The 15,627-nt window shown below is 36.3% G+C and overlaps 1 pseudogene; it reads left to right on the top strand.

The window, feature by feature from the left end:
- Positions 1-13,634: 13,634 nt before the first annotated feature.
- Positions 13,635-14,473, top strand: LOC133072759 (GTP-binding nuclear protein Ran-like; annotated as a pseudogene).
- The last annotated feature ends 1,154 nt before the right edge of the window (positions 14,474-15,627 follow it).

Raw genomic sequence — 15,627 nt, 5'->3', positions numbered from 1 at the left:
ACTGAAAAACCACTGACCAACTTTTATGGCCCTTTTAATTTGGGCTCAAGTTTTATTTTCTTAATAGTTATTTACTACTCCTTCAGATAGCTTGAGTATCTGCATTTCTAGAGCCTTGTGCATTATTTTCAATGTCTGTGTTGTCATACTCTATTTAATTATTAGCCTAGTATATAGGAGATGATCAGAAAATGTCAGGTGGATTCATGAAGGAATCAGCAGAGCATTTTAACTATACTTGAACTAAAACTGACACAAGATTTTTTAAATTAGCACTTTTTAATAAGCACTTGGTTATTATGGTAAATCAATGCTAATCTTTAGAGTATCACATTCTTTTTTTTAAGAAAACATATTATATAACTTCTAGAAACTAGCTGTAATTTTTATAAGAAAAAATATAAGTGATTCTCATATTAAATTTTACTCATTCAAATGCTGTTATAGGTTTTTAAAAGAGGCAGGATTCTCCATTACCCAGTGCAAATTGTTGGCTTATTGTCATCATACTAAAATCTGACAAGCATGTCGGATTTTTGTCACAAAGACTCTGAGGTCAAATTACAAATCACTTTATAAGAATTCTGCTTTTCCTGGGACTGGGAAATATTTCTTAAGAGGGACAAAATACAAATACCAACCATTTTTAGATACAAAGTGTTATTTATCAATGAGAAAAACTAAAAGCTGTTTCTAGGTTCTAAAGTACCCTAGAGTAGACAATTGCAAAAAGAAGCTGCAAAAAATTTTTCTGTGTACACAGCTCACGCTACATCAGAAGAGGAAATGATTGTTTTACATCTTCAAAATGGGTGATGTAGTGAAGTGTGTTGTCCTAGCCATACTGACTGACATGGAATCTTTTCTGTCACATTATTATGGCTTGTGCATATCATCATCACAACTGTTAAGTTTTACTGTGGTTGTCCACTGGTATTTTTTTTAGAGCTTTTTCAGTACTAAGATGGAAAGAAATGACACACAACAGATTTATAGGAGGTGAAGTTCTTTTAAACACTTTCGAGTTGCTCCACTATGCACTGCTTTAAGAACTGGATGATGTAAGGCTGTCATTTTCTTCCTTCCATAACTTAATGGCAATTAACACCAACCAACAAACCCCACAATCTTTATAATAACATATCTCATATCTCTCAAGTGCTAGTAATATTATATAAGCCCATGCATCACTTTCCACCTGAATGTCATCCCAATTCACCACAGATAAAGGTCTTGGTGATGGTACAGAATCCCAGGCACTATTTGTCACCAGCAATGGGACCCTGTTGGCATTTAATTTCACTTCTCCTCAACCCAAGTAGACCCTAAAACAAGGATTTGAGTGCAAGCAGTCTACTGGAAGGTGAACCAAGGAACACCTTTATGCTAGAGAAAAAATGAGACAGCAAAGAAAAGTTAACTAAGAAATTTACTACTGCAGTCACCTGGAGCCTGATCTAACAGAGTGGATTCACAGTTCAAACTTACTCTGAAAATATGAGAAATTTTCCTGGCAGTCCAGTGGTTAAGACTCTGTGTTTCCACCGCAGGCGTTTTGGGTTCCATCCCTGGCTGGGGAACTAAGACCTTGCATGCTGCCACCAAGAAAAAAGAGAGAAAGAGAAGAAAAAAGGAAAAGAGAATCTGAGAGGGCTGTGGTGGGCGAGTGTGCACTCAAGTCATGTCTGCCTCTTTGTGACCCTATGGACTGTAACCTGCAATGTGATTCTCTAGGCAAGAATACTGGAGAGGGTTGCCATGCCCTTCTCAGAGGATCTTCCTGACTCAGGGATCAATCCCACAACTCCTGCATCTCCTGCACCTCAGGTGGATTCTTTACCACTATACCACCAGGGAAGCCCAAGGGGCAGTGGTATTTATCTACAAATTCCACTACTGTAGTCATTGTTTGAAGAATGTTATGGGGGACTGACAGACAAGCATTAGATAACTTGCATTCCAGTCTGCATGGGCAAAGTGAAGAAGCCAGAAAAATTCCTCTGGCAAATAAATGTACATGCTGATGATCAGAAGTAGGGCTTATATATTATGGTGGTTCTAGGAGCAAGATTGAGGAGCAACTAGTAATAGCACTTCTTGATTTATTGATATATAACCCAAAAATGTCAAGAGCATGTGTCAAGAAGGCTGATGTCAGCTGCAATGATGGAAAACTTGTTGATCCATTACTCAGTTTCTAGACCTAAGCCATTTCTCATTCCCAATTGAAAGGGATAGTGGGTAACATTAACGTAGGACTCTGTAACACCACAGCATGTACAGGAGATATTCCCCCAGTCTGCCCAGAGGGATCCATGATAAGTATCCATATAGCTGCACATGGAAGGAAGTGGAAAATGACAATTCTTCAAAGACTGTTAGTAATAGTTATAGGGTTGAGCTGTAACTGATACTTAGGATCCTTTTTGTGACATAGGAGGTACAGGAGACAGCATAAGACCATGGACCCCACTGGTCCTACTATATACCTTATCACCTAAAAGCGTCCAAGCTAGGAACATTTTTAATGGCCTCTTAAATGCACAACTTGAATCTTCAGCTTGGATGCCCAATCACTCTTGAGTGGTTGGAAGTTGGGATACTGTTCTTCAAGATTCAATATATACTAGTTTAATTTCAAGCTACACAGCTTGTGGGATCTTAGTTCCCCAACCAGGGATCAAACCTGGGTCCCTCAGAAGTGAAAGCATGGAGTCTTAAGTAGAGTCTTAAGTGAAAGCATGGATTCACTGGACCACCAGGGAATTCCCAAGATTCAGTATATGCTTTAAGGTAAAAGCCACTGTGTGGTGATCTTTTCTCAAAAGCTTAATACATAGGGTTGGGGCCAAGGTATGGGCATAAGGATAGGCTCCCTCATCATCACGCCTACTAACCCACTTGGGGAACGTTTGCTCGACTCTCCCACAACTTTAGCCTCCACTGGATTACAGACACTGGTTTAGGAAGGGGTATGAGATGGAATGCTTCTATCAAGGGACATAGCAAGGGTTTGCTACTAAATCTACAGCTTTGGTGGCCACCTGGACGTTTTGGATTCCTGATACCAAATCACAAGCAGGCAAGAGAAAGTCACTATCCTGGGAAGAGTAATGGGACATGATTATCATAAAGTGATAAGGTTGGTGCTAGTGATAGGCACAGGGAAAAATATGTCTGAAATTTAGATGGTTCTGTTGGGTATCTCTTCCTGCTTCATCATCTCCAGTGGTAACTGTGAATCGGCAATAAACCATGCACAATCAGTTATCACATTGGTAAGGAAAAAACTGAAAAGTGTGATGCTAGATTGATAAAAGCAATTTTAAGATACTAAGGAAAAAATATTTCTAAATTCAATCAAAATTTATATAAATTGTTATCCTTATTACTTTACCTGATTATATGATGATCATCCATTATCATTATGGAATATGATTTTTTAAATTAGAAAATGGGTTATGGATACTGTACAATAAAAATGAGATAAGTTGTATATACAAATCCACTTTTCTTTAATACCAGAACTTGTTTGAAAAGCTACAGTGTAATAAGTCTTTCATTGAAAATTGAGAAGTTTATTTGTTAGAGAACATCTATATTTAATTTCAAAGGTTATTAAAATCAATTGAGAAACTCTGTTTCACCATATCCTTTCATTCCACTTCATAGCACTCATATTGAACCCGGCAGGGCTTGGACAATCACAGCAAGTTGGTTATTATGCAGACACACTTTAAAGTCTGTTGGTTTATTATGTAGCCATTAGGAAGATTGATTTTTTTTCTAAAGTAATTTTCTTATTTCTGATTAAATCTTCCCATGAATTTATTTTTCAGTTGTGGGACACATCAGAGTTGTATGGTAAAGTAAATTAAGCATAATTTGAAACCTCATTTAAACCACTATTTTATATTTTAACACATTGAACTGATTTTCTCCTGTGTGAGGCAAGAATTTATTTTAGCTATTCCAGTTTTGCTCGCACTCTAGATACCTTCTCAATCTTTCTCTGTGTCTCAGGGAGCTGAACCTAGTAGGCATCAATTTCCTTGCCCACAGGCTTTGGCCTCAGACAGTGAGACAAAGCCAGGAGATGAGAGAGAGCTGGAGGCAGGGCGGGGGTTGGTATGAAGATATTCATTCTTCCATATTCCCCCATGTGACATCACCTCTGGTTGTTTGTGGTCAGCTGACACATCACCTTCTCTGCAAACGTCTTTCTCCAGGATCTGATCATTGCCAGCTCCCCTGCCGCTTTCCATCTATGGCTAGTAAAGGCACGCTGGTTGTCAGTTGCACAGGAACAGCATACCCCCACCTTGATTTTTCTAAACTACGCTCTCACCATTCTAAAGAGATATTTTGCTAAACTCTCCTTCACTGTCAAACTTGAATCCACATGTGTGTCTTACCAGGACCCTGACTAATGTAATTACTTTAAGTATATTTCTCTTCCCTATTACAAAAACCTTGTTGTTGTTTAGTTGCTAAGTTGGGTCCAACTCTTTGCAACCCCATGGACTGTAGCCTGCCAGGCTCTTCTGTCTATGGGATTTCCCAGGCAAGAATATTGGAGTGGGCTGCCATTTCCTTCTCCAGGGTATATTCCCGATCCAGGGATCAAACCCACGTCTCCTCCTTGCCAGGTGGATTCTTTACTGTGGAGCCACCAGGGAAGCCCCAAAAGCCAGAAAAGTTATAAAGGCAAATAACTGCTTTGAATTCATAACTTATAATTATTACAGTTAACTTCCTTGGACACACACTCCTTCACTTATAAATCCAGAATGGATGACTAAAGGTTCAAACAAAAGACCCTTTTCCCTACTTCCTCGTATCACTTTTACGATCAGTTTACCTTGAACTTCTTTTTTAGTGTTTCTCTCCTCTCAACCTCTGCTTCCAAGTGAACCAAGGATCATACATACTGTATTTTCCCATTACATTAGCCTTCTCTCCAACTAAAGCCTAGAATGACAAAATCTGCTAATTTGGAAAGATTTAAAGTGGTCATAAAGTTCAACTTTTAATTGTACCTTAAATGAATATGATCAGTTGTCCACTGGACATTTTACCAAGTTATCTGAATTAATATGCTCAAATATTGTCTTTATTTTCCTTTCGGCATGCTACTTTTCTTTATTAACAAATGACAGCATGATCTTTATCAAACTAGAATCCATGTTCATCCTTAACCTCTCAATTTTTCTTTCTCTTAACATCTAGTAATAATGGTTATTGTAAGGATAGCACCAAGCATGTATTTATTACTATAAAATCAGTTCTCTACTTATTTTATGTAACATTTATAATAACAGCTAATATTCATCAGGAATTATATTTATCATATACCAGACTGAGTTTAATTTGTAAGTTCAATCTTCATAACATCACTTTGATGTTAAACACTATTTCCATTTTTCCAGGTGATACTGAAGTACCGTAAGTTATTAATTTCCAAAAGTTAAAACACATCATAGCTGGCGTAAGTTTGAGTTCAAAAATCATGCTATTAACTACCACATTACTTTCTTTTTCTAGTGCCATATGGGAGAAATATCCAATTTCACAGATGAGAGAACTGATTTCCAAAGATACTTAATTGCCCAAGATCACACAGCTAGTCAGAGGTGAACACAGGTGTTACATACACTTTTCTTCCAAAATTCCCAGAAGCATAGTTTTCATTAAAATTTGCTCATAGGTCCTTCAGAACTTTTTTCTTCTAAAATGTCCCAAAAACTTCAGTATTTGAGCAAATTTGAACAAAAAGTAATATCTATGAGCCATTTTTAAAACAAAAATTGTGAGTACAACTTATTTTCTCCAAACACCGTAAGCACCATGATCATTCAGCTAGGAAGCAGAGGAGCAAAGATTACAACTTAGACTGTCTCACAAGAAAGCCAGCTTTTTAAATCTATTTTATGTTATTATCAAATCATATAGAAAAAAACTCTTTAAATTTCCCCTGTTTCCTCTCTATTTCTATCACTATTGCCTCATCACCTCTCTCTTGAATTACTCCAGTAAGGTCATAATTACTTTTCCTTCTTCCTTCCTCATCTCTCCCAACTCATCACCCAACGCTAACTTTTTAACAGTTCTTCTATAGTTAAAATCAAATTACAGGGAGAGAGTATTTGTACTGAACATCTCTGATAAGGGACTAGTATCCAAAATACATTTTAAAAATACCTTACAACACAATGATTAAAAGTTAAATGACCCAATTAAAATGTAGACACAAGATCAAAAGAGATATCTTTCCAAAGATGATATACCAACAGCCAAGAAGGACATGAAATGATAATCAATATCACTAGTTACTAGGGAAATACAAAGTCAAAACCACAAGGAGACACCACTTTACACTTACCATAATGTATTCAAAAGGGCGATCAGTAACAAGTGTCAGTGATAATGTGGAAATACATGAATCTTCATAAATTGCGAATAGGGATGTAAAATGGTGGATGCTCTGGAAATGGCTTCATTGTTTTCAAAACAAAGTAAACCTAGAGTTACATTACCCAGCTATTCCAATTTTCAGTACAGACTCAAAAGAACTGAAAATATATGTTCATATAAAAAACTGTACTCAAACATCCACAGCAGCATTATTAACTTTAAAAATACAATAGAAACAATCTGACTGTGTATAAATAAATGAATAAACAAAATGTAATATATGCATAAAATGGAATATTATTCAGCTCTAAGAGGAATGAAGTACATGAATGAACCTTGAAAAACTATTCTCAGTAAAATAAGTCATTTACAGACACATACTGAATAATTCTGTTTACATGAAATGTCCAGAATAGAAAAAAATCCATATTACCAGAAAGTAGATTAGTGGTTGCCAAGAGTCAAGGGGAGTGAAGAATGGGAAATGAATGCTAATGGGTATGAGGTTTCTTTTGGGCCAAGTCTTTTACTATAACTATTAAAATAGACTATATTACATACACTATATAAGTCAAAATAGACTTAGCAATGCTGTCGGAATCAACCATAGTAAAATCTAAATAGTCTGACACAATCAAAAGTTAATTTCTCATGAATGCTCCAAGAAATATCTCATATTTAGTATCTTTTACTAGAAAGAGTTCAATTCATCAAACCACTGATGAAACGTTAGCTGTATCAAACAGGGAATGAAAGGAAAGACAGGTTTGTTTTAACCATCCTTCCATTGACAGCATCCTCAGTAAAATATATATTTATAGGATAGGTTACATTTGGCCATTTGTTTTTTTCTTTTTAAAAAAATCCTTTAACTAATAGATAAATTTGAATAAAGCCCTGAAAATTTGTTGCTCTTTAATGACCTATAAAGGCTTTTGTCTTCCTAATTTAAACATGTTTTGATGCCTAATTAAGGCACTCTCATGCAGTTAATTTTCATATCTTTTTATGACTATAAGAAATAAAATTCAATTTTGTAGTCAAATAGCCTGCTAATTTTTGTGGTTTAGTAATAAAAGCTTAGATGTAATGGAAATCTGTAGTGATTTACATTGTAAATGATCAAAATAATCTATAAATTCATTATTCTTAACAAAGTAATTCGTATTTTGTTACTCTGATAAACAGTTAAGTAAGACATTACTTATTAAACTTTAAGGGATATTAAAAAGTCCCTAGCAATAGTTCAAATTTAAAATTTGTTATATTTCAAAAATATTTTTAATTATATAGTGAGACAGAATTTGAAGATAAGCAATACATTCTTAACAGTAGGATCAATCTCCTGGATAGAAAAAATATAGATTGGTCTATATGATATAGTTTGAGGGTATTTCTCCAAGGATATTCCTACTTGCTACTCTGTCTTAAATCCCAATAAATGATTCAGTCACAGAAATATATGTTGATTGTTCAAAGACTTGTGAATTCAACAGTGAACAAGAACAAAGACCCTGTCCATTTCCCTGAAACCTTAGTCATTCATTATCACCTTAATAAGGTTTGCCATATACGTTCATGCTGTCTATATTATTAACTTAATAATTTTCTTTAAAGTGACTTATTTTACTTAAATCTATACAAGAAATCAGTTCAGAGCCTATTAAACAGGTGGCATTTACTCTTAATAGACTGTAATTTTAAAGAAATTAATATAAGAAAACAAAGTAACTGTATTAATTAATAGATTCCATTTGATAATGGCTATGGCCCTGATGATTCTGAAGTTGAATAGAATACTCTTTCCTTATTTAAAAGCGGATATCACGAACTGTTTGAGAAGTCTTGAAGACTACAAAAAAAAAACCTGGAACTTTCCATATAATCAAAAGAACCACAGAGTGATTTGTTTTGTAACATGATGTCTCAATACAAATTATGATCACCTTGGAGAACAATTTAAACTCCACTAAAATGTGTTCCTTGGCTATAAGGATTTGTCCTCCTGTGAAATCTTTTTCTTAGGTACAAAATATTCTATACAGATTACTTGTATTGTGAAAGTAACTCTCTATCTTAAGTGACCTCATAGGATAGGAAGTCTTTTCCTGAGGTATTAAGACTCTAAGTAGATTATAACGGAAGAGACCCACTGGGCTCAGGCCTCAAATCTCTGAGATTTTAATAAAAGGGAAAAGTAAAGAGAGGCAAAAGTAAGGAGAAAGAACATTTAACTATTTTCACAACTTCAAATCAGCTAGAAAGTTGAAATAGGATAAATAGCAATTCTCAATTTCAGTTTATAAAACAGTTTAGTTCAGTGGGTAATTAATAAATTCTTAAATAATTAGCTACTATAGTCCCAAATTAAACTCCATTTTAATTACTTAACTGAGGTGTGACAAATATTACATACCTGTGTTGTAAATTATTATCTCATTTGAGAAGAAAAACAAATCCAAGCTGGAATTACTGTTAAGGGGGAAAACACTGTCACTGCTGTGCTGGATAGTCTTTATTTGCTCAAATAGAGACACTCCTTACTTATCTCCACCCTACTCCGCATTCTGAAATACTGGACTTGCGTGGATTACATTAACAAGCTCCCTTGTCCTCTGACATTCTATTCAGTTGGGTAAGCCCAGCAGAAGTTTAGGGGAAGGGAGGAAAATGAGATCTGAATGTACGTTTTCTTCCTGGCTTCCTTCTTGTGGAGTGAAATGTGTTGGCAAGCCCCTTGACTAAAGACCTCAGCTCCTATTGAGGAATTTCTCTCGAGATAGCCCTTTTTGTCTTTTAGTTCCTTCTGTCCTAAGGGTGGTGTTAGTGCCATGATTCACTAGTCTCAGGTGCAGCATAACTTCTTGTGGTTTCCCTATACTTTATCCACATGCTTTTCAAAAACAGTCATTTTTTTAAACACTCCTCAAATTACCCAGTTTGGATGTATTACTTTATTATTTCCCTCCTAGGCTGCTGACTAGCTCAAACAGCCATTTATCTTCTCAAGAACTTCAGTGGTCTGGGGCCAAGTATTCAGCACATAAAATTAATCTTTCATAAGAAGACCTAGTTTTAAAATGACATTTTCTTGTAATTGTTTTATATTTCAAAGGAAACAAACACTCTGCATTGTTATTGAAAATTTGAGTTCCTGTTCTCTATTTCATCTTACAGTTTTTAGGAGGATAAAGGTCATAGACTAAAACACAAAAAATTCAAAAATACCTAAAATGCATTATCTGATTGAAAGTACAAAATAAACTGGAAAATTTTATATATATAAAAAAATTTGTAAGCATTGAAAAGCTACCGCTCAGGGCTATTTATGATCCTTGAGAGAAGAGAGAAGGATGAGGTGCGCCCTACACTCATTGGCTTTTTCAATGAGGCATTTTCCAAACTGTTAGCCAGGAAAATAGAACACAGTCAGAGAGTGCTGTTTCACTGGGTGGAGAAAACAAAGATCAGAGTTCTGGGTTACATAACCGGTTGGGATTAGAGGATCAGAGTACTAAAGAGAAGAAGACCAACATAAGGAGGCCAAAAATATGCATTAAAATTTCCCCCTGGGAAGGGAACACTCCTACACTGTTGGAGTATATGTGGAAATGTAAATTGGTATAGCCACTATCAAGAACAGTATAGAGGTTCCTTAAATAAAAACAGACCTACCATATGACCCTGCAGTCCCATTCCTGGGCATATATCTGGAGAAAAACATGATTCAAAAAGATACATGCACCCCAATGTTCATTGCAGTACTGTCTACAATAGCTAAGACATGGAAGCAATCTAAATATTCACTGAGAGAGGAATGGATAAAGAAAATGTGGTACATATATACAATGGAACATTACTCAGCCATTGAAAAGAATGAAATAATGCTATTGCAACAACATGGATGGACCTAGAGAGTGTCATGTTGAGTGAGGTAAGTCAGACAGAGAAGGAGAAATATCATGATATCCCTTATGTGTGGACTCTAAAAAGAAATGATGCAAATGAACTTACAAAACAAAAACAGACTCACAGACTTCAAGAATGAGCCTATTGTTGCTAGGGGGGAGTGTAGGGGCAAGGGATAGTTAGGGAGTTTGCAATGGGCATGTACACACTGCTATATTTAAAATGGATAACAACAAGGACCTACAATATAGCACATGGACCCCTGCTCAGTGTTATGTGGCAGCCTGGATGGGATGGGGGTTTGAGGGAGAACGGATACATATATATGTATGGCCAAGTACCTTTGCTGTTCGTCTGAAACTATTACAACATTGTTCATTAATCATCTATACCCCAGTACAAAATAAAAAGTTAAAAAAAAATTTTCCCTCTGGTCTTTGGCCAACTCATAAAGTTTGCATGTTTGTTATGAAACACTGGGAGATCTAGCAGAGAACAGTGGTTGGGATACTAAAAGTTTGAGTAGAGATTTTAGAAGCTTCACAAACTGGATTTTGGGTCCATTAGAATAGAAATTTTTTCCAAACAGGGTTTTTCATCTCGAAAGGTCAGCCTTGCAATTGAGGACAAAAAGCTAGGAGTAAAAGGATAACTAGCATAAACCAGGACTATAAGTTCTTAAATTAAGCCATTCAAAGTAGGGGCTGGTAATTTACTCCTTGCCAGAGCAAAATATGACAAAATCTAGAGGAATATATACAATCATTAACTCCCACATAAAATAATTCAAATGTTTAATATACAATTATAAATTACTAAACAAGCAAAAAACAACAGGTAGTTGCTGATATTCAAGATGTAGGTTCAAGCCCAGTAATGATAAAGGAAATGGAGTTGCAAAGAAGGACTTTAAAATTACTATGATTAATATGTTAAAGATAATAGAAAATAATGAGGAAATGAATAAAAAATTATTTCCTTTTTAGAACTTTAAAGTCTATAAAATTATCTTAATGGACACTTTAGGACAACAGAACAGCAAAATATAGTATCTGAGACTAACAACTTATTGAATAATTTTAACAGCACACTGAACAGAGGAGAAGACAAGATCAGTGAGTATAGAGACTGTTGTCATGCTAAGTCTTTGCGACCCTGTGTACTGCAGCATGCCAGGCTCCCCTGTCCTTCACTAACTCCCAGAGTTTGCTCAGATTCATGTACACCGAGATTCAGTGATGCTATCTAGCCATCTCATCTTCTGCCACCACTTCTCTTTTGGCCTTCAATCTTTCCCAGCATCACAGTCTTTTCCAATGAGTTGGCTCTTCACACCAAGAAGCTAAAGCACTGGAACTTCAGCATGAGTCCTTCCAATGAGTATTCAGGGTTGATTTCCTTTAGGGTTGATTGGTTTGATCTCCTCGCAGTTCAAAGGACTCTCAAGAGTCTTCTCCAGCACTATAATTTGAAAGCATCAATTCTTCAGCACTCAGCCTTCCTTATGGTCCAACTCTTACATCTGTACATAACTACTGGTAAAATCACAGCATTCACTATCCAGCCTTCCCTGGTGGCTCGGATGGTAAAGAATCCACCTAAAATGCAGGAGAACTGGATTCAATCCCTGGGTTAGGAAGATTCCCTGGATAAGGGAATGGCTACCCACTCCATATTATGGCCTGGAGAAATCCATGAACTGGATAGTCCATGGGGTTGCAAAGAATCAGACACGACGGAGTGACTTTCCCCTTGACTATCTGGACCTTTGTCAGCAAAGTGATGTCTGTTTTTTGATGTGCTGTCTAGGTTTGGTGTAGCTTTCCTTTCAAGGAGCATTTCAGGGCTGCAGTTACCTTCTGCAGTGATTTTGGAGCCCTAGAAAATAAAATCTGTTACTGCTTCCACTTTTTGTCCTTTTATTTGCCATGAAGTGATGGGACTGGATGCCATGATCTTAGTTTTTTAAACATCGAGTTTTAAGCCAGCTTTTTCACTCTCATCTTGCACCCTCATCAAAAAGCTCTTTTAACCCCTCCAAAAAAGTGTGGGAGATCGTCTCTAAAGCTGTGGCCTTCAGAAGTTTCTCCTTTTCACACTAGGTCTGCTTCCCACAATTCATCAAAAGTGACATTTAAGTGTTTCTACCAGCTTGTAGCTACAGCAGCTTCTGTCCCACAAAACTTTATCTTATCTATGATGTTTTATGTTTGCCTGTCTCTCCACATTTTGGTCAGTGGTTTGCCAGTTTCCATCCCTGTGTTGGGAAGATCCCCTGAAGAAGGAAATGGCAACCCACTCTAGTATTCTTGCCTGGGAAATTCCATGGACAGAGGAGCCTGACAGGCTATAGTCCATGGGGTTGCAGATCCACACACGACTACAACTAACACTTTCAATTTTCATTTTGCCCTGTAACCTCAATTCTTTGATAAGCCCAAGATAAGTCATTGACTTTCAGATTTTTCCCCATCATTTTTCTTATAAGGGTAAGAATGACAACTTCTAATTTCCTTACATGTCAGAGTTGAAACTGGAAATCTGAATACATCTTTAAATAAATATTTTTATTTTATAATATTAGTATCTCTTTTTCAGAATTTATCTCTTAATCCAAAACTAAAATGTCCCTAATATCAAATAAAGAGACATTTCTCAGAATGTCCCTTTTATCTTTTTCTTTTTTTGTTGTTTTTTGAGATTCAATCTCATCCAAAGGAAATACTATGTCTATACTTGATTCTTTCAAGTGTCTCTACTACAATTTCATATGACAATCTTCTCAATAATGCATATTTAAATTTAAAAGAACCTGGAGCTGTATTTTAAATCACATACAAAATTACTCCAATATTGGTTGCAGACTAAAATGTGAAAGCTAAAACAAACAAGCCTCGACGTTAATACAAAGCAAAATATATCACTGTAGTATAAAAATAATGAGATTTGTTAAAATTAAGAACTTCGGTTCACTAAAACAAATTATTAAGAGAATGAAAAATAAGGCAAAACGGAGAGAAAATAACCTCAATATACAGGTATCAACAAGCTCATATCCAGAACATATGAAGAATTCGTATTAAATGAGAAAGAGGTCATTCAACTGTTAATGTTAATACTTCCTAAAAGAGAGAATATCAAAGTGGCCAATAAATATAAATAAAAAGATCCTCAAAAAATTAGTTTTCAGAAGGTAGTGGGGCCGGGGCGGGGGCAGGTGTTGGGGGGTCCAGGCAGCGGCAGGCGGTGGCCATGAGGAGTCCCGAGTCCTCTGGGCTGAGAGTTCTCCTCTCTCCCCTACAGCGGAGGCCGTGAGGGTGCCAGGATGCGAGCTGCGTAACATCGTGATGGCTGCCCAAGGAGAACCCCAAGTTCAGTTCAAACTTGTTTTGGTTGGTGATGGTGGTACTGGAAAAACTACATTCCTGAAGCGTCATCTGACTGGTGAATTTGAGAAGAAGTATGTAGCTACCTTGGGTGTTGAGGTCCATCCTCTTGTGTTCCATACCAACAGAGGACCTATTAAGTTCAATGTATGGGACACAGCTGGTCAGGAGAAATTTGGTGGACTGAGAGATGGCTATCATATACAAGCTCATTGTGCCATTATAATGTTTGACGTAACATCAAGAGTTACTTACAAGAATGTGCCTAACTGGCATAGAGATCTGGTACGAGTGTGTGAGAACATCCCAATTGTGTTATGTGGCAACAAAGTGGATATTAAGGACAGAAAGGTTAAGGCAAAGTCAATTGTCTTCCACCAAAAGAAGAATCTTCAGTACTATGACATTTCTGCCAAAAGTAACCACAACTTTGAAAAGCCCTTCCTCTGGTTTGCTAGAAAATTGATTGGAGTTTGTCGCCATGCCTACTCTTGCCCCGCCAGAGGTGGTCATGGACCCAGTCTTGGCAGCACAGTACGAGCACGATTTAGAGGTTGCTCAGACAACTGCTCTCCCGGATGAAGATGATGACCTGTGAGAAAGTGAAGCTGGGGCCCAGCGTCAGAAGTCTAGTTTTATAGGCAACTGTCCTGTGATGTCAGTGGTGCAGCGTGCTTGCCACTTTATTATATAGCTAAGCAGAACATGTGCTTAATCTTTGGATGCTGAAGGAGATGGATGGGCTTTGGAGTGAATGTGGCAGTTTTAAATATCTAAAAAAAAAAAATTTAGTTTTCAGAGGACTACAAATTAAAACCACTCCATATCCACCAAAATAGGTAAATTTAAAAATATCAAAAGACAACAGGGGAAGGTGTAGAGCAAATAGAACTTTTCCTGGTATTAGCTCTGGGAAAATACCTACCTTTTCCAACAAAAGCCAAACATAATCTTTCACCTACCAATTTCAATGAAAAACAACTTATTACTGATACACCCAACAACCTATATGAACCTAACAAACTTAATGTTGAGCCAGACACAAGAGTATGTGATGTATCAGCCTATTTACAGGAAGTTCAAAAAGAAACTAAAATGGTGGTAAAATCAGGATGGTGGTGTGTGTAGCGGGGAGAGCACTGTCTGGTTAGGGACAGGAGGGAATCTTCAAGGAAGACTACAATGTTTTGTATCTTGATTAGGGTAGTGGTTACATGAGTGAATCAATGTATAAAACTATATCAACTGTATTTTCACAATATGAGCACTTTATTTTGGGTAAATTACATCTCAATTTTAAAAAAAAAATCACATTCTCACTTCCAATCAACTGAAATCAATATAGGGTTGAGATCTTTGCTCCTCGAACAATCAATTTTTCTGTCCTGCTGCACAGACCAAATAGAAATATTATCTTCAAAATATACAGCATATTTTTCTTTAAAGTTTAAATGTTAATATTTAAAGTTTAAATGCTAATATTATTTTCCATAATAATAACATTAAGGTTCCTTTTGATTGCTCATGTTGTAAAAAACTGAATCTACCTTCTGCCAAGTTATACAGAACCACCTACTCCATTTATTTATTTAATTACTTCGTCAAATATTGAGAAGTGGCAGTGTGACACTAGTCAAAGATCTAAAGCAAACACATTTCTAGGTTGAATGGAAGTTTCTGCTGCAATGTAGTTCTCCAACTAAAATGTCTAATTTGGTGGTCCCTTCATTGACTAGTGACAAGTACTTTAATTAAGAACAAAAGATCATAACTACCAGTTAACCCTTTGTATATAGTTTTCCTTAAGTTTGCAGAATATTTGCTTAGTACTAGTCAGTGAATTCCAGCTAAACAATTTAGCAATAATGTAGCAAACCAGGAATCTAGAGATATTGAACAAAGGGAAGTTTACATTAGT

Source organism: Dama dama, chromosome 18 (assembly GCF_033118175.1).
Source record: "Dama dama isolate Ldn47 chromosome 18, ASM3311817v1, whole genome shotgun sequence".
NCBI classification, from domain to species: Eukaryota; Metazoa; Chordata; class Mammalia; order Artiodactyla; family Cervidae; genus Dama; species Dama dama.
The sequence above is the reverse complement of the archived record's forward strand: the minus strand, read 5'-3'. Positions and strand labels throughout refer to the sequence as shown.